Here is a 26031-nt window from a genome sequence, read left to right as displayed (position 1 = left end):
GCAAAGCAATTAAGACGTCGCTTTTGGATGCTTGATGAATTGTACATCGCAAGGGCGATGCACAATTCCTAAACGCCGGGACGAGAAGATTGGAAAGAATAATGTCACTTTGCCGTGACGGCGAAGAATGAGACAATGCGAAAATGCGTGACAAATAAAAAAGCTACCTAGTTAAATGTTACGCGAACTTGCGCCTAGAAAAACAGGTTAACTGACGAGAACGACGAAGTGACTGGCACGATCATCGAATCTAGCCTCGGGGTAAAAGCGCGTCGGTTAATTTTACATGGCTCATTATACATTCAAGCGTAATCACTGGTGCTCGCGTGCGCATTCTAGAAGTACGCCACTGTTCGGGTTGCGTGTTCGATCTGATTGCACACAAGATTATTTCGCTATACATTCGGTGACAACGTTCGAGAAAGTTTCGACGACGCATAAAGGAGCGTCTTGCGCTGAGCGCAGGTGGAAGAGGAGGAAAGAAAGTGAGTAGGCAGGCATGTTAACCAGTAGCGCGCCTGCTTGCCTACGTATGATATGTGTATAGTGCGCGAGACGACGTCAGCTTGGTGCATAGGATGCGAGGCAGAAAATAAAGACCACGGCGACGACATGCCGCGTCGGTTTGGCGCGTGGGCGCCGAGCGTCGCAAGATAAAAAAAAATACGTCGGCGATTAGGATACTCCCTAATGCGAAATGTGAGCGCAGCTCGATACGCGTTTTCATTTCGCGATGTGTCGGCTGACGCGTACGATCGGTCCCGCGCGGCAATAGACAGTTTTAGTTACACGTACGTAGAGGCTTTGCATACGTAGAGCTTCTACGTGTCAGCAGTGCGCATGCGTACAACGTAGCTGGCGCGCGCGCGTCTGACGGACGTACGTGAGATTCAATTCTTTGCGTGCGTTTCTTGCGCACGTAGACAGCTTCGCGCGGGAGTTCCGCGAGATCACGAACAAGCGATAGCGGGCCGCGCACGCGCGGGCGGCTTGCATCGAAACACGGCGACAGGATTGAATTGGCTACCGCCGTGTTCACATTTCCCGATAGACGTAGCTACGGGGTCCCTCTTGGCGTGCGTCGAGTACGTGTAGCTAAAAGCGTTTCAGATGGCGTGCACGTAAGGTACGTAGGCTTTTCACGTTTGCGCACGTGAAGCCTCTACGTACGTGTAACTAAAGCTGTCTAATATTGCAAACGGAGCGACGTGTGGCGCGACTGCCTTTCTAAATGGAGATCGCGAGAGCCGGCGCGTGGGGTCCTGCGCGTGGGCGCGATTAACAGAAGCCACCGCCGACAGCCCTAGACGACGCACTCTACTCTGGTGCCATCTCGTAGCCATCGTCGCAAAGCCGCTCGTGCGCGGCACTACGCTTCTCACGCTTTCGCCATGCCCTCCTCCGCTTTCCGCCTCATAGTTCCGCTGCATCCTCCTCGCGCCTCCTCGCCCTTCTGTGGATCTCTTTTCTAACGATTTGTTTTTCTTTTTTAGAATTATTGTGGTATTTTCATTGGTACTTTCCATTAATCGCGACGGCGTTGAGTCCAATTGATTTAAGTTCGTGTAGTTTGTTGCATGCTTCGTGTTTTTGCTTGATTTCTGTTACCCCTTTAGTGAACTTCTTTAGTTAACCTTAGTGAAAAATCCGCAAGGCGGGGAAATTATCGCTGTTTTTTCAATTTGCCGATTAATTCGCCCTCCCTCTGCGATCTGCTATCCTACTGGTCACTACAGATAGTAGAGCGACCGCCCTGGAAAGGCGTTGGCCCCAGATTCGATACCCGGGCCAGGGAGAATATTGAACTACAAAGCTTCCTTCCTGAGAAAGCGACATGAGTTTCCTTTGAAGGTTCGTGCTGAACGCCTGGCGGATGACAACTTTTGCCTTTCATGCACCTTTCTACTAAATATCTTTCTTCGACGACGCGTCGGACAGCTGTATTGGTTGGTTGGTAACCACTTTATTGATAGTCCTGCAGGTCTCCCACGCGGGCATGTTGAGGTGTTGCCTCGCGGGCTTGCTGGACGGCCCAGAGTTGGTCACCTAGGCTGGGGCTGCGCGAGGCAGCGGACCACCGCGGCGGGAGGGTTCCGGCTTTAGCACCGTGCGAGTTTTCGTTACAATCTGAGATCATGTGAGTTAAAGTGGCTATCTCAGTGTGGCAGACGTTGCATATATTTGTCGGGTTTGTAGCGCGGTAGAGGCTGTGGTATTGTGCCGGTTTAGGGTACGTGAGCGTCTGCAGTTGTCTGAGGGCCGCTTGTCACTGGGCCGAGGGTAGGTTCGGCGGGCCAGGCAGAGGGCCTTGGTAATGTCGATGTAGCTCGCCAAGCAATCTTTGCTTCTGCCCCATGGACGACGCTCGCCGGCGTGGTTCGCGAGCTCGCGCGCCTTGGCGTGTGCCGTCTCGTTTCGGTTGCGATGTGTCTCCGATACTTCTCGCATGTGCGACGGGAACTACTGAATTATGGTTTGAAGATCTATCTCCCGCTGTACTTAGCGATTGCTGAGGACTCGGGCCGCTCTCCCTAAGATCCATCCTTTGGCGAAGTTTCTGACCGCTTGTCTCGAGTAGCAGAGAGCCGTCATCCACGTCGGATCCGTGAGGGCGAGTGCCAACGCCGTTTCCTCCGCTTCTTCTGCACGCTCGCACGCTACACTTCCCGATATGCGCGCGATAAGCTAATAATATAAAATGACCGTGCAGACTGCAGCCTTTACTTTGAGCGGCGCGACCGTGTCCGTGTACCGGAGCCGACGACATCAGCGTGCGTGCAGTGTGTGTGGATACGCAAACTTAATTAAGTTGGCAAATACGGCTGTTCCGCGGACTGGCTGAGCAGGCGAAAATGACCCCATGGTGCATATAGCTGAATCAAGACAAGATAAATATTATACGCTTCTCGAGGCATCGTAATTAGTGCCGTAGGCCTTTATTACATTTGCAGATTTGAGATTTTACCAACCGAGACTACCGAGACTACTAGATAAAGCCTCGACTACCGAAGTCGAAGCATCCCTCTGTGCGAAAGCGTTGCAAAGATATGAAGTGCGCCTGCAAATCCCACATTATGTTCCACTATGGAGCAAAGGCGCTTATTGTGTCCTAAGATGGCACAAAAGAAAGAAAGAAAAAAACGTGTCAACCTTCTTGTTCGCCTTTCCGTGTCGTAAACTCTGATTGTCCGTTTCCGTTCTCTTTTTTTTTCTCTCTTTCTTTCTTTACTTAAAATCATTCCCCTCTCCTCTTCCACAAGTGTTGAGCAGCTAACCGAGCACTGCCTTGACTATTATCACTGACTTTTCTCTTTATTCGCCTCTCTTTCTCTCTCTTTCGCTCTTTCTGCAGTGGACTTCTGGCCCACTCGCGCCCCACGTGATCAGATCAATCCACTCAGTGCTTCATTGCCGCAGTATTTCGTCTCGTTATGCACGCGCTGCAATCAAGTCCGAAATGTGTTTTTATTGTTTAAGATAAAGTAGGGCAAGACATGTAATGCACATTTTGGAGAAGGAAAAACAGCACAGATATTGGACGGCGTTTGAGGGACTTGATGGCGCCAAGTTGCAAGATATCAGTAAGCCGGCTTCATGAACATTTCGGGCAGAACTGCCGAAGTTTGTTGTGGTTTAGAATTGGTTCTCAACGGTGTTTTTCCACGAAGCCCTATACTTTGCCCTTGTTCAAAATGGGACATGCACCAGCAGTCAGTCGAAAAACACCGCATAGGACACAATACAGCCACTGCAACTCCCGCCATCGTCTCCTCTTTCGACCTCAAGTTACTGAACACGAAAGCAGAAAAATGAAAAGAATTAAAGAACCACGTGACTGACCGCGGCTGGCTGCGTTCCTATCTTTCCTCCTCGCCTCCTTGCTTCGCGCTTTCTTTCGTTCCTTTTTTTTTTTTCTCCCGCACCTCGAGCCCCGGGTCTGCGCTTGGCGTTCATGCCACCAGGCGGCGCCGCTGATAGTAACGCCGTTCTTTCTCGCTCGGCGCGCTGCTAAGAACTCCGCGTTGTTGAGGGAGGGGCGTCCGACCGCGCCGGTTCGGGCCCCCGATTTTTGCGTCGCGCTCTCTTTTGCGGTGCACTTGGCGGCGTGTCGTCGTCGGCGCGAGCGTTTCCTTCCTCTCGTGAGCACTGCAAACGACGAGCTGCGCGGGAAGGCGACGCCGTCGAGTTCTCTACTTCAACTTGCTAGCGGGCTGTAGCGCTTCCTCGTTTCTCTTTGCCTCAGTTTCCTCTCTCTACCTTCTCTTTCTTTTCTTTATTAAGCCTTCTTTTTATGTGCCTCCTGGAGAAAGAGATAGGGCCATTCAACTTTTCGCTGTACTTTCACTTTCTTTGCTCCGAACCAGCACCTTGCTTGTTTTTTTTTTTTTTCTTTGAATTGTGAGTGCTGCTGAGCGCGAGCCAACCAGACCGGCGGCACTGGGTTAGCGCGTGTCGCTGCTTGCACGAACAAAGTGCAGGTTTTGCCCTCACTTCCTCGCCAGCCCAGCTGCTTATTTTGGTTGGCGCCACAGTTCGCCACGAGCCCCTTTCATGATGTATTCTTTGCAGAATGTTTCGCTTCTCAGCAAGGCGTTTATTTGCAGTATTCTCACTTGAGTACCTATTCCCCCTTGTGCCCGAGTGTACCACGCTCTTGAGCCTCGGCGATCAAGTTTGTGCTGATATACTTCTCTGGTGAAAGTGCTGCTCCGGTTGTTGTGTACGGCGGTGCACCGGCGCGAGTCGCGGTTTGCAATCGGCGGAGGCGCCGGTGCTGCGCGTAGCAGACGACACGAGCGCCGTAGCAGACGGCAGTGAACGAAGCTCGGCGACGTCGCTTTGTGCAAGCACGCGTTGGCTGATGCGTCATCGTCGTATGCTGGCTACACCGCTGCCGCGTTGTCCGTTGCAAACCTGCAAGTTTGAGCGCTACCTTCGCACCTACCGCCTGCGCCAGCACTGAGCTCCGAACGCTGCAAACGCAAAGTGTGGTGTCACGTTTGTCACGGTGTTGTGCAAAGTGCGCAAGTTCGAGGAGCGTCGCACTGTTGATCGTGTGTGACAACGTAGACTTGCACGTGGCGTCAGCGACAGCACCTTTACTTCGCATCGTAACGGTAAGCTAGTTGTATCAGTTTTCTATTGACGGTAATTTCCGTGTAGTTCCCGTTGGGGCATTTCCTTATCTTTTGTTGTAGTTGTCTGACTTCAGCTGTTTTGCCCTTTTAAAGGATAAAAAAAAATGAAAGGAAAATTTATATGGAGGTTAAGTATGCAGAATGTTCGCTTTTGTATTTATCGTGGGCTTGCTCTACTGTGTAACTATTGGGGGATTAGTGTTGCGCATTAGCTAATACTACTTGTTATGTGTAATGGCTGGTGTATAGATAGTTGTTTGCATCCGAGGAACTCCTTCGAATGGGGGTGTTCGTACGAGTAGGAATCCGGGAGTTTTTATACCTTGACATCGTCATTGCGGGTTGTTTCACGTTTACTCTATCGCAAATATTTATCAAAGCGTTATCTCAAAGGAAGATAGATCGGAATATGTTCGATTTCTCAGCGGTAGTCACGTGGCTTTCTCTACATGTTTCTTAGCCGAAGCGACTGAAGTTATGCTTGCAGGACGACTTCCGTCTGTTTTCCGTTTGAGCGCGAGCTCTTTACCATACAATGACTTATTCCATTAGCATATTAGTAGAGAGCGACTACGGCACGGCGCGTCGAAAAACGCGCATAGCGTGACATTTACGGGACTCATAGAACGTGAAGACGAGCATAATATGATTTCTACACGTAGCCTTTCCAATCATATTTACGTCAATCGACGACAACTAGCGTTGCTTTCTCATTTGCCTGCGCACAAGTGTTGGAGCCTAAACGTCACCAGCACGACGTCAATTGTTTATGAAGCATCGTAATGTCAATGCTCAGATTGGAGGGATGTCTAAAACGCTCTTTTGCTAAAAGGTCAGATGATCTAACGCTAAGGAATAGGAATGACAAAACAGTAGCAAAATGCAATTCATCGAGGCAACAGTATCCATAAACGCGCATACACCCTATATCGAATTTTCAATTACAAAAAAGAAGAATATTTAAAATGTTGGGTCTAACTTTCCAAAATTGCCTGTCTTATGATAAATAAAGATCAGGGCCGATTATGTGGCACGCGGTAGTGGATGTCTTTGGATTCTTCTGGGCTATTTCGAGTTCTTTTAGGTAAATCTGACTGCACGAGATTTCTTGCTTTTTGCCTCCACCTAAATGCAGCAGCCGCAGCCGGGTATTAATTAAACCTCCCACCTCGTTCAGCGGTTTCAGTGCCAAATGTATCTGATTACAAAAAAAAAATAGTATATGCCCATTATCGACTAGGCAGGAGGTCATTTCCACCCCTTCACCCCAAATTGAACAAACCTCAGGCTACCACACTCAGACTCCTGCAAACCCGTTCGTATCCCACTCCTCGATCCCTTAACGAGATAGATCCTGAACACTCTCGGTCGTGCCCCAAATGTGGTCATGACTCATGCTCTTTTAACCACATGCTCTGGCTGTGCCCAGCCCTTAACGCCTCTCCACCCATCACGAAAGAACAATGGCAGGAATCTCTCAAGAGCAGCTATCTCCACATTCAACTCCAGGCTGTCCAGAGGGCCCACGACTTGATCACCCGGTCCCATCGTGGGCGGAGCCACCGGCTTGATCTTCGGGAGCCTTCGGTTTTGGCTCCCCAAGATCTCAGTCCGTCAGGACTCAAATAAAGTTCTTGTCATGTCACGTCGCTCTCCCCAGTCCTTTAGCTGGGGCTGGGTACCGGCAATGGCTATCCTTATAGTAGGTAGAAATGTCTGTGAAAGTTAAGAGAATTCCGCCTTCTTGTTCCAGGATCTCAGGGGCCAAAGGGGACGCCCGGTAAGTGAGTGCTCGGGCTGCCACATCAGCAGCTTCATTCCCTTGAAGGCCCTGATGGCCAGGAGTCCAAACTATACAGCGGGGGGTTGGATCGACATCCTTGCTGCAGTTTCTCAGTATTCGCTCGGCCAATAGGGTGACCCAACCAGCCTCGTAATTACGGCACGCGCCACGCGAATCCGTAATGATATATTTAGAATTAGAGTCACAGGCAGCTAGGGCGATGGCTACCTCTTCTGCTTCTGTTGTACCTGGTGCACGAAAAGTGAGCCCATCCACCTGTGTTCCCTGATGTATGACTGCTGCTGTATACCATCCCCCGTGGCTTGGCCCAGCGACATCTACATAGTAAACTCCATGTTTGTTGCCATAGTGACGCTCCAAAGCTTCCGCCCTAGCTTGGCGGCGTCCAGTATGGTCTTCTCTATCCATCTTGGTTGGAAGAGGTCGAACTCGGACGACGCGTCTCCACAGTTCTGGCACTCTGACTCTTTCTTGTATGTGAAAGTCGTGTTGGATGTGTAGTCGAGCCAGAAGTAGTCGGCCCGATCGTGTTTGGGTTGCATAAATGGAAGCATTAGGAACAAGTAAGCCGTTCGTTCGCATACACAGGACTTTTGGGAAAGTGCGAATCATCCATGCATAGAATGTGGCTCCTTGGCCTATACGTAGCCTGCTCCCCTACGTAATTGTGGCGTGTTGTACGTATACCACGCTAGCGAGGAGGAATTTATTGTATTTTCCCTCCAATTTTACCTTTAACAGAGCTCATTTGTCGTTTAGAAATTTTAGAAAACTATTCGATAAGTGTTCATATTTACGAATAGCAAATATTCGATCGAAAGACAGTGTCGAATAGGGCTCTTTCCGATTTGCTATTGAGACAGATTCGGACATTCGCACACACCACCCGTACACGGCTGACGCTGCCTACGCATTCGCATACACCGACGCTTTCGTCACCCACGCGCGGGAGCATATGCGGGCCTATGGCCAGAATTTTGTTTACACGGCCCGCGCCATTGCGCACCGAAGCTGCAGGCCGGCTATAACACGGTGGTGAAAGTGTGCGCGTTTTTTCTTCAAACATGTCACGGCTAACTCGTCCCCAACGGTCTCCCATAGGCGTTACTTGTGAAATTCTCAGCGTCCCGCCTATAGGACGTGCGTTAACCAGGACTTGACCAAATCGAAGGTAGGATTAGACTCGACGACCGATGACTGCACACGCCGCTCATCGTTGTACTTCTGGCCACAAGTTCCTCCAACGAAGAGTTCGGTCCATTACTCACAGTTCTGGCAGTTATTGATTGTTCGCAATCATTGTACGCTGATGGGAGACCGGCCGCGATTTGATTGATTGATTGAAAACTTTATTGTTCCACCGAGCTGGGGTGCCCGCCTCTTAACCTACACGTGGGTAGGGGGGAGGACGAAGCAGTCCCCGCGCGTTGAGGACGGTCGCGATATCCCAGCGGCTATGGCGCTGCGTAGCTGAGCTCAAGGTTGCAGGTTCGATCACGGCCGCGCCGGCCGCATAGCTCGGGCACATAAATTTAAGTGCACGTTCAAGCACATCAGGTGGTCAAAACTGATTCTCACTCCCCCACTACGGCGTGCTTCATAATAAGATCGTGTTTCCGGGAAGTAAGACCACAGCATTTAATTAAATTTAAATGTAACCAGAACGCCAAAGTATAGGAAAGTCACATTAGGTATGCGTGGCATTTATGCAATAGTATAATAGTTATTAGGAAGATCGCAGCTTTTTCGTGCTCTATTACATACGCACGAACGGTCAGCTAACTGAACTCGTGAAAGCGCGGTTGTGAGCCCTGAAAGAAATATACGACACCTTTTACAGCGGTACGTCTGGAATGACATAAACACGAGGAGAAATTCCCACTTGAAAAGATGTTGGGTGTTGCTTAGAGGCACGCAGACAGTACTTGACCTTCGCAATTCATTAAGAGAATGGTATTTGTTCGAGAGACAGAGAGGCAATGAGCGCATGTGCGGGTGTGTGCGCGCGCGTGTGTGTGTGTGTGTATGTGTATGTGTGTATGTGAATGTGTGTATATATATGTGTGTACCGCTTCGTGGAATAAAACCATTGTTGGAAGTTAGCGCTGTGTCCTCGTCTTGCCACTGTCTTTCGTCCTTTTTCGTGCGCTAAAAAACCTCAGTTATGGAATACCAACACGCCCTAACCTACGCTCTTTCATGTGTATGTGTGTTTGTGTGTGTATGTGTTATTTTTGTTTGTTAGTTTGTTGACTTTATATTCTAAACGAACTAGCAGATATCAAACTTTGTAGAGTGCTGTTTCTTCTTTCCTTCCAACGAAACATGATAGGAAGAAATCGTTTAAGATTACGTGCTCTTTCTCAGTAGCTCTCTTTCTCTCTCTCTCTCTCTCTCTCCTTCTTGCTTGTAAAAAAGGGATGAAACCATGGGCTATTTCATTTCCTCCTTCTTTCTTACCACCGTTTCCCGTCTTTGAGCAAATATTTTCTTCCCTCTCTTCGTCGTCATGCGTTTTCGACGGCTGTTTCACATTTACCTTACGGGTTGTCCCAGAAATCACGCACCGAACGTAAAACACACACGCACACACTTTTTGAGAAAACGCAAGTAATTGTTTAGTCTCTTAGATTCAATTATTATTTTAAGTAATTATCTACCTTCTTAATTTTTCTTGTAGTTGTCAAGACACGGTAATAAATAGACGCAAGACAGGTCAAGATTAGGTGTTTCTTCAATTCTCGCAGTCGGCATGCGTCGTCAGTGGACGAAAACCAAACCAAGCGTCTGCACAAGGAAGTCGTGGCTTCCAACTGGAGGCATACGTCAATCGGCGCATTAGGACCGACTGAGCCAGAAATACCTGGACTATGTCTCCAACATTTGTTTTCGGCGGGAAATTGACCACTTACGGCCCCACGTGATGCCATGATTGGAAAGCGCGAACTACCGCGCAGTCGCGTCGATTATTGCTGTAAATTTCTCGCGGCAAGTTGAAGCTCAAATTAATGCTTCATCATGTATGTATATTGTCGGCTGAATAATTTTCGCGATTTACGATTAGTAAATGATTACGCGCCTTGATGAGTTCTCGGCATCAAATTTTTGTTATTAGAAACGGATACAAAGTTGTATCGAACTGCAATTCAGGTTTCGCCCTGCCATCCATTTCAACTTTGTCGTTAAACCTTCACGCAAAAAATTCGTGAGCCATTCCACACTCTGAAAGTGGATGATCAGGGAAGCTGTTTAGCGCACTACACAGAGGGGACAAATTATTTTGAACAAACGCACGAACATATTTATTGTCCTGATCTGTGTTCACCGTGACGATATAAGTGCGCACACATATTCTCGTATCACCTCTGTTACTAAATGTGTCCGTCGCGTAAGGAGGAAATAACTTTATTGTGTCCTGAGGAACCCCTCCCCACCCACTCTTGGTTTAGTGGCCGGCAGGGGTCGCGGGCCGCACCCACGTTGGGACGGGAAGCCCGTGAGCCTCCGCCCTTTCGTGAGCCCTCTGGACGGCCCGGAACTGGGTCTGGTGTAGAAAATGAATGGCTCATACCCCCTTGAGCAACGGCTCATACCCCCGCAAACGCGGCCTCCCCATTACGACAAAAGTGAGATTCTAGGCTGTAACGATGAGCGGCAACGGAGCCAACTGTGGAAGAAGACGACGAGGAATGCGTGAGCGGTTGCGCCGATGATGATGATGATGATGATGATGATGATGATGATGACTTTGATAAGTTTGGCTTATACCCACTCCCGGGGATTGGCCAAGAGTCGGGCAGGCTTTACGTATGTGTTCAGCTAATAAATTTATCAATATATTCTATATAAATCTATATAACTGTATTCGTTGCGCCGAGGAACGCCAACGAGTCAGCTATGGAAGAAGACGACAACGATCGAGCCATTGCCGATGACGATAGCTTTTTGCACAACGGAGTCAGCTGCATGGGAATGAAGACGAAGACGATGAACGCGTGAGCAGTGGCACGAACGCGTTCGCGCAGTTGGCGCCAAGAATTTTTTAACAGTCCTTTTTGAAAAAGTCGCACAAAACATTTTTTTTTTCGAAAACATCTGTTCTTACCGTGGGTCCCAGGTGAGACAATGGTAGCTCAAGGGCGCGTTACAGGTCCCCGAGCAAACGAGGGTATGTGCCATTGAGCTTAGACCCTGTCTGCACTATCACCAGGATCGGCCCACATGATGATACAATCTGCATATGGACGCTGCGAAACCCCATATCTGAGCCATATACAGCTTCGCTGTAAAACGCGAAGTTCCAATGTGCATCGAATTTCCTGTGGCTCCATTGTTGTGCCTGCGTCATGGTCATGATCGTAAATATGGTGTTGATTACTAAATATATGGTTTTGCATACCAAATCGCCCATATAATTATGAGGCACGCCGCAGTGGGGACTCCAGATTAGTTTTGACCCCTTGGAATTATTTGACGTACACCCAATGCAGGGTACACGAGCGTTGTTACATTTCACCCGCAATCGAAGGTGTCGATTATACTTTTTTGCCAGATTGCACCATTGAGTTGAATGGAGCGCATAGCTTCGTTCTAAAAACATTTTCCTTTTGCGTCTCCGCCTTACAATCTATTTAGCGATATTCAAAGAAGAAAAAGCAGATATTGCTTCCAGAGGGAGCCGACTGAAATTAATACTCCGGTCCACGTCACACTCTCCCAGAAATCGTGCATAATTTTCAATTGCATTTGAGCTAAAAGCACAGCATCACGTGTGGATTGTAGTGTTTTTTCGCAGTGACCGTATTCCACTGAACTGTCGCTGTTATGCATTCGTCGGTAGGCTCAAGACGCGCCTATTTTATCCGAATACTATTTGGTGTTGGTCGCTTATTCCGTAGCGAAAAGTATTTCCTGATGAGAGTGCACGTGTGACGCGAATGATGTTGCACATTCTCGATTGTACGAGAGCGCGAGCGAACGTCCTCAAGTGTACCGTGATACCTGTCCAAATAGCGGACGACTGACTTGACCCGTGAGATCAGATATTTATGACCCGTTGATTGTGCTCGCTGTTGTTGTTGCTGCGCTTGGCGTCTTACTTGTTTTGTCGGCAAAAATTCGACCCAACAAAGAGTTAGGTCGTTACTCACAGTTAGATTCGTTACTCACAGTCTTAGCACTGTCATCGTTCTTCACCTTCGTTAGAACGTCGCGAAATTCGGTGCAAGGGAAGAGCAATAAATGCGCTGCGATACTTGAATAACGACATCTGTGAGGCAGTTGCCATTGGAAATCGCGAAATTGCTCACGAATGCGTGCGAATCAAGCGGCCGCTCAGAGAGCTCCGGTGCCAAAAAGCACCATTCACGTTTTTAAGGAATAAACAAAAACAATGTTAGCAGCATGAAAGAAATTTGGAAGAAATGCGTCGACAGCGACAAGGCAAGATTCGCGGAACCTATAACAATGCTCAAATAGCAACCGGCATGCTGACGTCCACGTATGGCAGCTGGGAAACATATTGTCACGCGCGCTCGGATGAGAGATGAAAAACGATGTGCAAATTTATTGTCCCTGTCTGCAAAGTGCATTGGCTAATTAAAAACGAATTGTTAACGTCCTGATGCGGCCGCAATTATGACAGATATATGATCAGTCTAGCAGAAAGTGGTGACCTTTGGGCTCCCTTGAGTCTCACTGAACTCAGAACAATGCATTCAGAAGGCGCTGAAGTATAGTTTTATAGGAGAGTTCCGGTACTTAACTTTCTCTGTCGAATCAGATACGAATATTCGGGGGAAAACAACCACCGTGCGCCAAATTGAATACCGGAAATGTTCTCATTTCTAAAGTAACATGAAATACGAAGTTCGCGCGGAGTCAGTTTGGCAAAAACATATATAAGGAATGGGAACGCTGGCACGTTGCATGTAATACCGTTCGCAATAAGACGTCCGGACAGCGAGCAGCTTGTAAACGATAAACAACATCTTTCAGTTATCTCAGACACCATGGCAACGACAGCGACGAAAAACAAGAGGCCAGCACGTTACCAGGTGCACGTACATTCTTGCGTTTTTTTGCTGAGGGAGAGATGTGTAATACTGTAGCATGACACAATGTTTCAAAGGGTTGCAAACACGGCGACACTGGCCGAGTAATAAATTGGAACACACTCGTATGAAGATTGCCTGAAAGCGAGCCGTTCTTACATAAATGACTGGACATTATTAAAGCAAAGCTTTCTTTGTCTACCTTCTCGGATTTTTCCTGGCTGTTGGTTCGGTCGCTATCTCACCGTATCTATTTGTGGATATAGATACAAAGGTTATGTGAAAGTACCCGTGATGGGGCTTATGTAAGTATGCTGACCAAGTACGCCCATTTCTGTTTTGCCCCCCCAAGAAATGCCTTCCTACATAAAACCCCGACATATAATGTCTGCTCACAGGCATCTCTCAAGCACGTCGATCTGGTTATGCAATGATGAATTATATATAGCGTATTCCTTTATTTACTTTATTTCTTTTTATTTGTCCACTCAGTATGTGTCACTCCGCGCGTGACCATTCTTGGCCAATTCTGTTGTATGGCAAAAAAAAAAGATGAAATAGTAAATAAAAAAAACGGAAGTAATGAAAAAGCACTAAAACATTTAATACATTCACACAGCACGAACACGCAGAAATTCCATAAAAATCCGGGAAGGCATTGAAGATAACAGACAATATACAAGAAACACGCAGAAGCACCCAGAAATGGGCACAGTACTCAAAATATTTCTACAACACCTACAGAACGGAACCGCGTCGGTGCCTTATATCGAAATTTCGACATTTTAGCGCATAGCAACATTTTCTCTATAGCGGTAATTTTGCGCGCGCCGGCTGCAACAGACCAGAAATGTGCCCGACGAGCGCGTAGTTGGTTGCAGTGGTGGTTCTCAAATGGCTCTCTTTATGGGTACCGCTTTCCCCGGCATCCGGCTCAGGGCCTTTCGTAACTTTTAGAACGAGGTCAGCACTTCGTTGAGGGATTTTAAGGCCTCGGATGGAGATAAAGTAAAAGTTTCAGATCTCTCGTCGAAAACATGAAGTGTGCGGACACTTCCGATCCACCGCCTATCTACTCGAATGTTAAATGCAAGGCTCGAGACATGCGTGCCTGCGTGTGTGTCAGTATGTGTCTTGCTTCGCCAATTGGCGCGAAACCGTAACGGAGCACTGGTCGCGTAAACAGCAAACCTTGACGCAATAGTCCTGGGGAAACCCGCAAGGTGGAGTGAAAGTAATTGTAGCAATTGCTACGAACGGGTGGATGTGTTATCTGTCCCTTTATTAATTACTTCTCTCCACCTGGCGAGTTTCCACAGAACATTTAAGTCAAACTCTTGCCTTTGCTTCGAGTTGTTGACAAATTCGACTTCGCCCTGCTATCTGCTAGCCGCCTGGTCAGCTCTGATGGTCAGCTCCCTTGAAAGACGGTAGTCGCGGGTTCGATTACCGGACCAGGACGAATTTTTCTTCAACTGCGAGGCTTTTCTTTCGAGGAACCCGTATGGGTTTCCTTTGCAGCATTTGCTACGAACGGGTGGACGTCTGATTTTCCCTTTATTAAACAGCAAACCGTTGCGAGTTACAGCTACACCTGCACAAGTTGAAAGAAGAAAGCACAAACACAGACACAAAAGCACACGCGGAACTCTTCGAAAAAAAAAGAGTACAGCGGAACGCCTGAACTGTGCGGCGACAGGTTTATATTGTATCCGATCGGATTATCAATGGTGAACAATATAAACGCGCACCGCGCGCTTCGATTTCGAGAACCCGACTCTCTGCATCGCGGCGAGCGCGATAAGTCCAATTCCAGAAACGTTGGCCTTTGCTTTGCAGCGTAATACACCAAAGTACGGCCTCTCTCTCTCTCTCTCTCTCTCCTTGTATTGAAGAATAGGAGGTGTGTGCGTGTGACGCCCGTTCCTGCTCCCTGCCCTCCTTTATATTTATTTTTATTTTTGTGTTCGGCCATTTCTCGGGCTCCCACAGTATGTGCTTCCCTATCTCCAGCGCCAGTACATCGAGGTCATTGCCCTTCCCGATTCAGAGCGACGCTCAGCCGCCGCCGCAAGAGGGACGCGAGCGGACCAGCCGGAGCTCGCGCTGGCACAGTGCTATATTTAGGAATCGAAAGGTTTTCTTCGTCGATGCAGCCCTGGTTTCTGTTCGGCTGGTTGACGTTGCCGCGCGCAGCCCGTCGGCCAGGTGTTTCTCTGGGAACGCTGGCGCCGCAGCCGTGGTATAGACGCAAGGAGGCGACGAAAGGGCACAAATGTGCGCCGGAAAAAAAAATGCCAACCATCGATTATCCGCAAGAATGACAATAGACCGCGTCGGTCCGTGTGCGTCCTTTTAATGCGCTAGCATTAGCAATGTGAAAGGGGAAAACTATATATATATATATATATATATATATATATATATATATATATATATATATATATATATATATATATATATATATATATATATATATATGAACAGAGGGGCCCGATTTTTATTAATCATACGAAACCAACAAACACAGACACCAATGACAACATAGGGCTAATTCCTTGTACTTGCTAATCGAATTAAAGAAATTATAAATTAATGGCAATGACAGTGGACGTAAAAACAACTGACCGCAGGTGGGATACGAACCTACGTCTCAGCATTACGCGTGCGATTCTCTTACTAATTGAACTACCCAGGCGCCGTCTTCCGATCCACTTTCTGGGGTATTGGTGTTTCACTGCGAAAACTAACCCTGGGAGTGTTAGCCAGCGCCACCACTCACAAACCATGGCGGTGGATGTGGAACATCCTTTCTGCCGCGGGCGTCACGAGTACCGTGATCTATTTCGCCGACAGTAACTGGGTTCGAAGACGTGGGTTCGTATCCCCCTTGCAGCCAGTTGTTTCTTCATGCACTTTCATTTCCATTAATTTATCATTTCTTTAATTCAATAATAAGCACAAGTAATTTCGGTGTCTGGGTTTGTTGGCTTCCTAAGATATATATATATATATATATATATATATATATATATATATATATATATATATATATATATATATATATATATATATATATATATGTGTGTGTGTGTGTGTGTGTGTGTGTGTGTGTGTAATCGGTGCTGGTAAGTTGCACTTCGCTCCAGGAAGAGACAGGACGTATGTCCCAGTGAACTCTTGAACAATACTTTGCAATTTGGTGAACGCAGTTTAAATCATGGATCCGGGACCTCAAACGAATGTGACGTAATGCTAAAGCATTTCACTCGCATTTACCGCCAAATCAACACTGATTTATTTTTTATTTTTATTTGGTTTATTTTGTTTTCTCCTTTTACTCACCTGGCACTATGGCTGTAAGTGGTTATGGCGTGTGATGCTCAGCACGGTGTCCTGGGTTCGACTCCCTTCCAGTGAAGCCGTGTTATAAAGTTGGTGGAATGTAATAACGTCTGTGCGTCGTTCCTTGGGCCCAGGTTCAAAGGACCTCAGAGGGTGAAAACTGATCCTCAGTACTCGTCTACGGCGGCTGCCGCACACCCCTCGCCCCTAATTTATTTGTATCGTAATGAACTTGATTGTTCGACGTGGTTCGTCGCGGACACACGTAGTCCACCTCCACTGACCTTTCTCCTTCCAAGACATTAATTGATCTTTCCCTCAAACGCTGGGTAGATAAACAAATTTCTTTTTTGTTATCTCCTATCTGGTAAATTAGTACCTTTCGCATGATCATACCGCTTCACTCGTCGAAACGCCCATCAGAAAACGGAAACTGCAAAATTCAAGAACCGAATTTATCAATGTTCATCGCATTTCAACACTTCTATTGGACGAAGATGATGTCAGAAGCAACGATAAAATATGAAATAAGTGCGAGCCGTGGCGCAATCGAATTCGCTCTCCCGGAAAGGTCCGTTTGTGACAATAGAGAAAAACTCAAAGAAAGGCTCTTAACTGTCCTCTCCTAACCTTCTTTGATGAAAATGACGCGCGGGCAGATCCGGCGACGTCGTCAAAAGGATGAAAGAATAAATTGAATCAAAAGCAAAATGTGAGCGCTATTGTCAGTTCTTTATGTCTAGAATCGATCGCTCATAACATTTACTGCGGGCTTTAAAAGACTTAAGAGGGGAAGAAAATATAAATTGAACCAACTGGCCCTCGGATACAGCAAGCAACATGTAATTTTGCGAAGGAAGCCTGCAATCTTAAGTTTTCCTATACTCCACATGGCGTTCACGGTGGATCTATCTGTTATCTGATGGAACCAAACAGTGGGTGGTTGCATCTGAATTATTGAACCGTCGTTATAATCAACGTTCACATGGGAACAACGACAGTTGGACATCTTGTCGATACTTATGGCGCTGCTGACGTTGCTTTTTTGTATTTGTTTCGGTCACCCTTTCGATGGCTGTGTATGGACGGACAGGTAGATTACACGAATTGCGGGGTCCACTCATATTGCGACGAAGTGCAGCAATCAGTAAGGCTGCGATGAAAATGCCAAATCTTCAAATGGGGAACCTAATATTGTGATATATTACGGAGACGGAAGTTTATGGGCGAGGGTAAACACGGAGCACACGTTGAACAACTTTATTAGCGATAACGGGGGACGTTTGTGAGCTGTGCTCTAGTTCTGCTGTCGTATTCCATTAGAGGGAAAGAGAAACTAGAGAATTTTGACTGCCCTTGTACAATTGCTGCTGAATAATGCTCACATTCGTCGAGTTGACAGTAAGGGTGCACAGCGAATGACGAAATGGTTTCCTCTATGGCATTCATGCGGATGCGGGGAGATATGACACTAGGGTTCAGGACTGGGCGAGTTGGTATTGCATTCTAGAACTGGTACAGTGCAACATACAAAGGAAGAAGCAAGCCGAGCCGGCCAGATAAAGGAAAAGAGCGCTGACTTCCAACTGGTTTATTAGCGAGCGATATTTCGTGCAACTCGCTAATAAACCAGTTGGAAGTCAGCGCTCTGTTCTTTTATCTGGCCGGCTCGGCTTGTTTCTTCCTTTGTATGTTGCGCTGTACCAGTTCTAGATATATGACAGCTGGAGCCCTGGCCGATCCGTGTGAGGGAATGTTTTCATCTCATTGTATTTGCACCATGACATCGTTTCTCCAGCTTCCTTTCTACGCTCCAGACGGCGCTATAAACGGTCTGCGTCAGAGCGTACAAGTAGAAGGTGATCACTGCCAGATGAATTAGGCGAAGCAGGTATGAACAAACTGCTCCCTCTCTTGTCGTCGTGTTACTTCCTACGCTCTTACTTTCAGCTGGCGTGTTGTTGCGATTGTGAAGCACAACTGGCTCAGAGTCATGCGCTCTTGCAATCCGTTACTTGCAGAAACAGTGGAGGAGGGCGCAACCCAGAGTAACGTGACCATCCGGTGAGATAAAGAAAGGCAATGCGAGCTATTTTTCTTTTCAGAGAGAGAGAGAGAGAGAGAGAGAGAGAGAGAGATGCATAGAAAGGTTGCTTTTTTCCCCCCCAGTAAGGTCTTACGAATACGCATGGGACGCGGCTACTCGTGCAGATGTGTCAGCTTGGACTCCGTCCCACGGAATGTCGACACCGTCGTCTGCTGCCACGATAGGACAGGTGACGGGTGGGTGGGTGAGATGTCGCTCGGGGCTATTTTCTTTGCCTCCCATCGTCGTGTCCGACACGAGAAGTGGAAAGCCACTTTGCGCAACGTGTCACGCTGCACTTGGCTTGTACAGTGACAGCCGGAACGACGAGAGTGTCTCGATCCATGCATCGCTCAGCATCGTCCACTGCGTTGACAGCCAGCATTCTTGGCGCTAGAGTATTCTGGCGTTTGTACATATCGTTTCAGTTTCGCGGCTACGACTCCTATAGTGGGTTACGCTCGTGTGCTCTTTTGACGCGTTCAAAGCCTTGCCAAAGCGATTTCGTCGAATTCCCGTCGCTACTTGGGCCATAGAGCATATTTTTCCTTGCTCTGACGTACTACAAGCGCGGACAGAAAGGGAAAAAGCGACAGGGTGAGGAAGATAAACAGGCTAACCGCAAGGAAGGCCCGGTTTGCTACCCTGCTCATGGGGATTGCAAAAGAAAAGTGGGGGGAGGGGGTGGTCTAAGGAGAGAACAAGGGAAAGAGATGAGTACAAACAGAAAACGCGAATCGGCGCCCAGAAATCTGAGGCAGCAAACAGCACTGTCCCAGTCTGTCGCACAGTCTAGGCCCATGCATACATCACGGGAGGCGAACCAACGCCTTAGTTTGTCTTTGGCGCATACAGGCGCAGAAGCCTAGTTGTAAGACGCCATCTGAGTTGACACATTACACTAACTTCATAATTACGAATGTTGTAATCGAGTAACCCTTCGCTTCTCACTTCGCGCGTGCACAATAAGCTGTGCATAGAGAACTGCTGCATACCGCATCACATGGAACAGCCACTCTGGCATTGCTGCACGTTTACAGGTGCGGTGAAACGTCTCGGCGCTAAGATTTAATTTAGTTTGACATTTTTAGTGTTCTAGAAACAATTTCAATGCAGTTTTAAATTGACAAAGCGGCCGTTCCAAACAACGCAGCTCCTTTTAGCACAAGTAGCTATTTGTCTTGCTACGGAACTGCGTGTTTGAGCAACGAGGTTTCGTTACTCTAATGTGATCGGATTGCGTGACCGACTGTGGCTATTTGACACTGTGCAATGTGTGAGAGTGTCGCACTTCAACAAATTGCCTTAAACAGATGATTACACAAAGGACTGCTCTGAAACCAAGGTTTCGACATGGACACTTGCCTTCATAGGGGCGCAACAACTGGTTTCCTTGACAGCATTTACGTAGCTCTCTCCCAAGCCTATGATGGAGGAGAATAAATGGATGCGTTGAGTAGGGTGATTCAAATTTAAATGTAAGTGTCGAGGAAGGAATGCAGAGAGACACTTATTAAAAAAAAAAAAGGAATGTGGTTTTTCTGAAATATTAGCTGGACTGCCTAAATTCAAATAATTTTCTAGCGCCTCGATAGGTACTGCAGCAAGCTATCGTAAACATGTCGATCAGCACTCCACAGCTCCGAGTATATGCCCCTTGCCCGCCTTCTTCTCCCAGGGCGTAGGCAGGTTCTGAAAGGGGCATTTTGTCTATGCATTAACGCTTCTTATGCCCTTCTGCGTTACTGTTATGTGGCAGCATATTTCGTGTTGGTCATTGGTTGACTTGTGTGAGTGTTTTACTCTCTTTATTTCGTTATATTTAATGCTGACACGCCGTGGTTGCTTAGTGGCTACGGTGTTGGGCTGCTGAGCACGAGGTCACCGGGTCGAATCCCGGCCACGGCGGCCGCATTTCGATGGGGGCGAAATGCGAAAACCCCCCCTGTACTTAGATTTAGGTGCACGTTAAAGAACCCCAGGTGGTCTAAATTTCCGGAGTCCTCCACTACGGCGTGCCTCATAATCAGAAAGTGGTTTTGGCACGTAAAACCCTATAATTTGTATTTAATGCTGTTGTTTATATAACCATGTTTACAAAATGTGCTTTATTGAGGGAGTAGTTGTTTGCTTGTTGTTTTGTTTTTTCATATAACCTCACGTTATCATCCATTGCTCTTTTGACAATCTATTATTTCTGGAGAAGTCGACGACCCAACAGTTTCCAGCATTCCCGTTGTCATCAGAATATAACCGCTCACTCACGAAGGCGGGAACAGCCTTCGCGTGCGTCCCCTTTTCACCAACCGCGAAAACTCCCATTTTGACGAAAATAAGAGCTCCGCGGCGCCGACAGTATCCTCCGCGCGTAAATGCCAGGACTTGTTCATTCATGCAGCCCTCATCGATCATCCGCCGTCGAGTGGACTCTAAATAGCCGCCGCGGAGGCGTGCCTCGAATTGGATTCATGGATTCAAATGACCTGCGCCCGGCTTCTGGAGGCCGATTAACTAATACTGCAGACTGGCTCGCATGTGTCGCGCGCTTTTCTTTTTTTTTAATTTCTGGTATGGTGTGGGCGTAAAAGTGCGGTAGATATTTGTGTACGAAAACGCGCCGTGCGTGCTCTGCAGCTGGACGGCAGCGCTGTGAAAAGGCCTTTTGTAATGCAATAACCGAGACGAGGTGTGCGGCGGGAAATGAATCAGCGATAAAAGTAAGCCATATAATTTCCGCTTTTGTAACGCCCCCATTGAAAGCGCCGGTTATAGCGGGCGTTTTGATTACTCGCTGGCCAGCCGATATCCAGGACAGGCGCACGCGCCGTGCAAAGCTTATGTGTTCCATTGCTGTTATTTTCACAGGATGACCGTGGTCGTTGATTAGGATACCTGTAGTAAATTGCAATAACTGGCCTGATTTAACGTGGCATTTTGACGCCTTGGATTTGGGAGACGACGCCGAAGCGGAGCTCTCTATCTCTCTCAAAAGACACATTAACCTCCACAAACTTGCACCCGACTAAAAGTGAGTTGGCCATCTTGTTGCCGACCTTATCGTTAAAATATCCGGAGGAGCTGGAAATTGCAACCGCAATCTTGTTCTAAGCAGCAGGAACTCGTTGCCTCTGAATTTCAATACTCCACGGTACTGCATGCCGGTTTGCTCCTGCTATAGGCGTGGTAACAGGTAGAGGAAACGGCTCCCACCAGGCTACACCGGCACTTTATTCCCGAAAAACTTCCACTTAACTACTAGAGCGAAAAAAATAAGAAGAAGAAAGACAAGTTATTAGGATAAAAACGCCCAGTTACTTGTGTGCTTCAGGTCATGAAACGACGTTTTGTTAACAAATTAACTGGAATGCCAATGCATTTCTCCGCAAAGTTCGGGAATTTCTATCTAGAAACTGATGTCATATTGAAAACTCGTTCGATGTGGATCCGCCTTGCGAACTCCACGGCTAGAATTTGTAAATTGCAATATGGGCCATAGTGTAATTAGCTTAAAACTTAATTACTGATTTTTTGTTAATTAGCCGATTTTGGATCTCGATTCTTTGTGCAAGTATTGTCCGCTGCTTCGAGTAGACCAGCTCACGAACTAGAATTGTGATATCTGCCACAGGTAAAATTTAAATATTTTTTAAAGTGTTCGCTGAAAGACCCTGTTTATGGGGGTTCTGAGACCGTCTATATAAGACCGACTTTGTTGCATTTTCCTCCAAACGCGGCAGTTGTGAAGTTTGGTGTGCAGTCCGCAGTATGCGCCACTTCGCTAGCCGACGTTCACCAATGCCGTTGGGAACAATGCGGCGAGGCAAAGATAAGAGTAGCGTTTCATCTAACCACCAGGCGCTTATCTGGCACAAGTTCCCACTACAAGCGCTCGGATCCCGCACGGTGTATACACCTGTGAATATTTAATACTGCAAGCTTCGCATTCTAGCGCCAGTAATCACAGCTGCACCTTTTATATGCCCCTCCAGCCGAAGATAACAAAACATTCGGCATGCCCAGCTCTAGCCAGGGAATAATGAAATGGACGCTCTTTGCGATCTGGAATAAGCTTTCGTTTTGTTTCTTTATTGTATCGTTTTGTGCTGACCGAGCACAACGTGCTGAGAGGGACAGGTTAATGGTCTTCCCGTGCCTGCGAATAATCCCGCGTTGCATGCGCGTTTGTTCGTACGTTTGTTTTTTGTTTTTTTCCTATCGCACGGGGCTCGTCATTAAACGAGTCTCTCCTGGCGTTCCCGTCACGCCGAGCGCAGGAGACCGTGTAGCGTAACCAGTCTGTTTTCCCGTAGTGTATAAAGGGAGCCGGTGTTGTAGGGATTCGCTTAGTCCACATTTCCCGATGCGTGACAGCTGATAGAGAAGCGACGAGTTCCATAGGATTGGTTCTGTCCAGCCGCAGCTAAAGCCTGTATACGCTTGCGTCCCAGCATCGCAGGGCAGTGACCTATCGCAAAGGGCATTACGCACCGTGTGTGTTTCTCCAGAGTTAGAGTTAGAGTTAGTATATGGTGTGTGGGAAGTCTGCCCAGAGTGGTCGGCATTTGTTTGATACGGATAGTGAAACGGGGGGCTACGTTAGCCGGAAGGCGTGTTGCTTCCTACTTCTGATTTGTCGCAACCTAAAAGCTGCTGCGTCGATACGGTGGTTGATTGTGTAAAGTTTCTAACTGCGCACGAACGTTACCTGGCTGAAGAAGGCACGCATTTCGAGATACCGCATCACGAAAACAGTGAGTCGCCTAAACGGAAGTTGTAAGGTAGTGTACTCTTTGACAGGTGGATTTTTAAAGGTAGCCCTTTACCAATTCACGAGTGTGGCTTCAGTCGAGAGAATATCCCGGGCGACATGACCGAATCCTTTCAAATATTGGCAAAACTGCCTGCATTTGAAGAAAAATGGTCTGCAAAGTAAAGGTTACATAGTCGTAGGGTATATTAGTGCATACATCGGTTGCTGAAGACTAAGGCATAGCTGTAGTGCATAGTCGTGTAGGAGAGAGAAGAAAGAGGAAGAAGGTTTAGTGAAAGCAGGGCAGAGAAGTTGTCCAGAGGAACGTGCTGCTGCGTTACACGGGGGCTAAGAGGAAACTTTGTTTTGGCAGCCCTTATATAAGTGCACCGAAACGTGGAAGTCACTCTTTCTGGGTAGCCGCTGCGCCGAAATTTATGATATTTGTTCTGTTCAAAAGCAAATCTTTAAGTATACCCGGCTAAGGTGAGCTGAATTTTCACTTAGGCCATCAGCTCTGTTGGGGTCTCGGTGCTGACGCCCGTTATTGCAAATGGGTCGCAAGCCCCAAGGGTAGCGTTGGCCTGGCGGCCTGGGGCACTGGAAGCATCCGAAGGTCCCGGCGAAGCAAGAGTAGACTGGTAACAGAACAACTTGTTTATTCTAACATTGCAAAAGAGCGGCCGGTCAGGTCGACCGAAGTGGAGAGACGGGAGAGCACGTAACTCAACAGAAGAAATCGGAGCCTCTCTCTCGGCGTCCGGGGGCAGCTGCTCTTATACTCTCGGCGTCGTGGGCAAGAAGGAAGGTCACGGGATGAGCCCACGCGACGGCGGAGCACGGAGCCCACGCGACGGCGGAGCACGGAGCCCACGCGACGGCGGAGCACGGCCGAGCTGAGAGACAGGTTGAGACGAGTGTAGTGACGCATCGCCAACCCGCCGACGGACAGACCTCCTGGCTCCTCACTTGGGGAGCTCCGCTCCCCGGCTGCCGCGCTTTGACAAGCGTGGGCACACACACACACACGCACACACGAAGACACGTGGCACTGAAACACGCCTGGACACGCTTGGCGGGGAGGCGTTGCGGCGGCGTCGAACGGGCCAAAATGTCCGCCGCTTTGAACGAAGCCCCGGCGTCCGTTGCATCCGCGCCGGCATTACCGCGCGTTGTAGGCGAAACGTAACAGACCGCCCCGCCGGGGGAAGGAGATCCCGATGGTCAGGGGACTGCATCCGCTGTCCGGAGGGATGTCGCTCGATGATGCTCATAACCGAAGTCGGGCGTCCTTTGGCGTTTCTTGAGCGCAGCGCACAGAGAAGGCCTCGTTCTCACGTTCAGGATCACACAGGACACTGCAAAGTGACTTCGGGAGAGTTGACATTTTTGTTCTCGTTTCCGGCAAGCGTTAGAACCACGCCTGAAAGTCAACCGCTCAGTCAGCAAGCACGGCACAACCCTCACTAAGCCCTGCCAGGCTCTTTCCCCTTTTATACTGCTGCCTAGTTCCTTACAGTAGTTTAGCAGCACTCAGAACGCGTCCACAAATCGGAAAATTGCACTAGAAAGCACATCATCACTTTGAAACACTACACAAAAGCAATAGGTTAAAAATCCTGCCTCAGGAAGAAAAACATCAGTAACAAGCAATTTTGAGGCTGATTCCCACGTTAGGGGCTTCGACTTAAGCCATCGGCGTTACCGTTGAGACTCCCCTTTTTGTAACGCACCTCAAAGGAATATTGTTGCAAAGCGAGGCTCCAGCGCAGGAGGCGGCCATTTTTGGGAGAGATGGTCTGCAGCCATTGGAGAGGGCAGTGATCCGTTTCAATGATAAACCTCGAGCCGGCTAGGTAACATGACAATTTCTGAACGGCCCACACGATACACGCACACTCTTTCTCGGTGGCGCTATACGCCTGCTCACGACTCGTCAGCTTACGACTAGCATACAGGACGGGGTGTTCTACTTCTCCATTTTCCCGTTGGCACAGTACAACGCCCATGCCTCGCTCACTAGCATCACACTGAACAACGAACCCTTTTGTGTAGTCGGGCGATCGTAGCACAGGCTGGCTTGTTAGGGCGCTCTTTAGGGCGCTAAACGCTCTTTCCTTTGTCTCATCCCAGACGACTGTTTGCGGCTCTGTCTTTCTTAGAGCATCCGTCAAGGGAGCCGCGATATCAGAGTACCTGGGGATGTACCTCTGATAGTAGCCGGCGACACCTAAGAACGACCGAATATCGGTCTTCGTGCGCGGTTGCGGGAAGTCTCGCACAGCGGCCACCTTTATTTCAGAGGGGCGGCGACGACCCCGACCAATCACGTGTCCGAGGTCGACAACCTCGGCCTGTGCTAACTGGCACTTGGGAGCCTTGACTGTCAAGCCCGCATTGCGCAGGCGGGTTAGCACTGCCCGCAAGTGCGCCATATGCTCAGGCCAGGATGCGGAGAATATCGCTACGTCGTCTAGATACGGTAAAGCGAATTCTTGCTGTCCCCGCAACACTTTATCCATGAGGCTTGAAAAGCAGTATGGCGCGTTCTTCAAACCAAAACTCAAAACTTTAGGACGGAATGTCCCCATTGGTGAAATGAATGCCGCATACCTACTAGCCTCTTCTGTAAGTGGAACCTGCCAATAACCCCTGACAAGATCTAGGGTGGAAATAAACTGAGCGCTACTAACTTTCTCAAGGCGCTCCTCGATGTTAGGGATCGGATAAATTTGATCCTTAGTGATGGAATTAAGCCTGCGGTAGTCGACGCAAGGACGAGGTTCCTTGCCCGGTACCTCAACTAAAATCAAAGGGGAGGTATAATCACTCTCACCTGCTTCAATAACACCGAG

At 48.2% G+C, this 26031-nt stretch overlaps 1 protein-coding gene across 1 annotated transcript in view; it reads left to right on the top strand.

Annotated features, from left to right (window-relative positions):
* Window positions 1-3186: 3186 nt before the first annotated feature.
* Window positions 3187-26031, top strand: part of SK (small conductance calcium-activated potassium channel) — a 499813-nt gene continuing 476968 nt past the window's right edge. Inside the window, exon 1 of the mRNA XM_055062880.2 lies at window positions 3187-5117. The gene's annotated coding sequence lies outside the window, so the exon portion shown is untranslated. The remainder of the gene's footprint in view (window positions 5118-26031) is intronic.

Source organism: Dermacentor andersoni, chromosome 3, assembly GCF_023375885.2.
Source record: "Dermacentor andersoni chromosome 3, qqDerAnde1_hic_scaffold, whole genome shotgun sequence".
NCBI lineage: Eukaryota > Metazoa > Arthropoda > Arachnida > Ixodida > Ixodidae > Dermacentor > Dermacentor andersoni.
The sequence above is the reverse complement of the archived record's forward strand: the minus strand, read 5'-3'. Positions and strand labels throughout refer to the sequence as shown.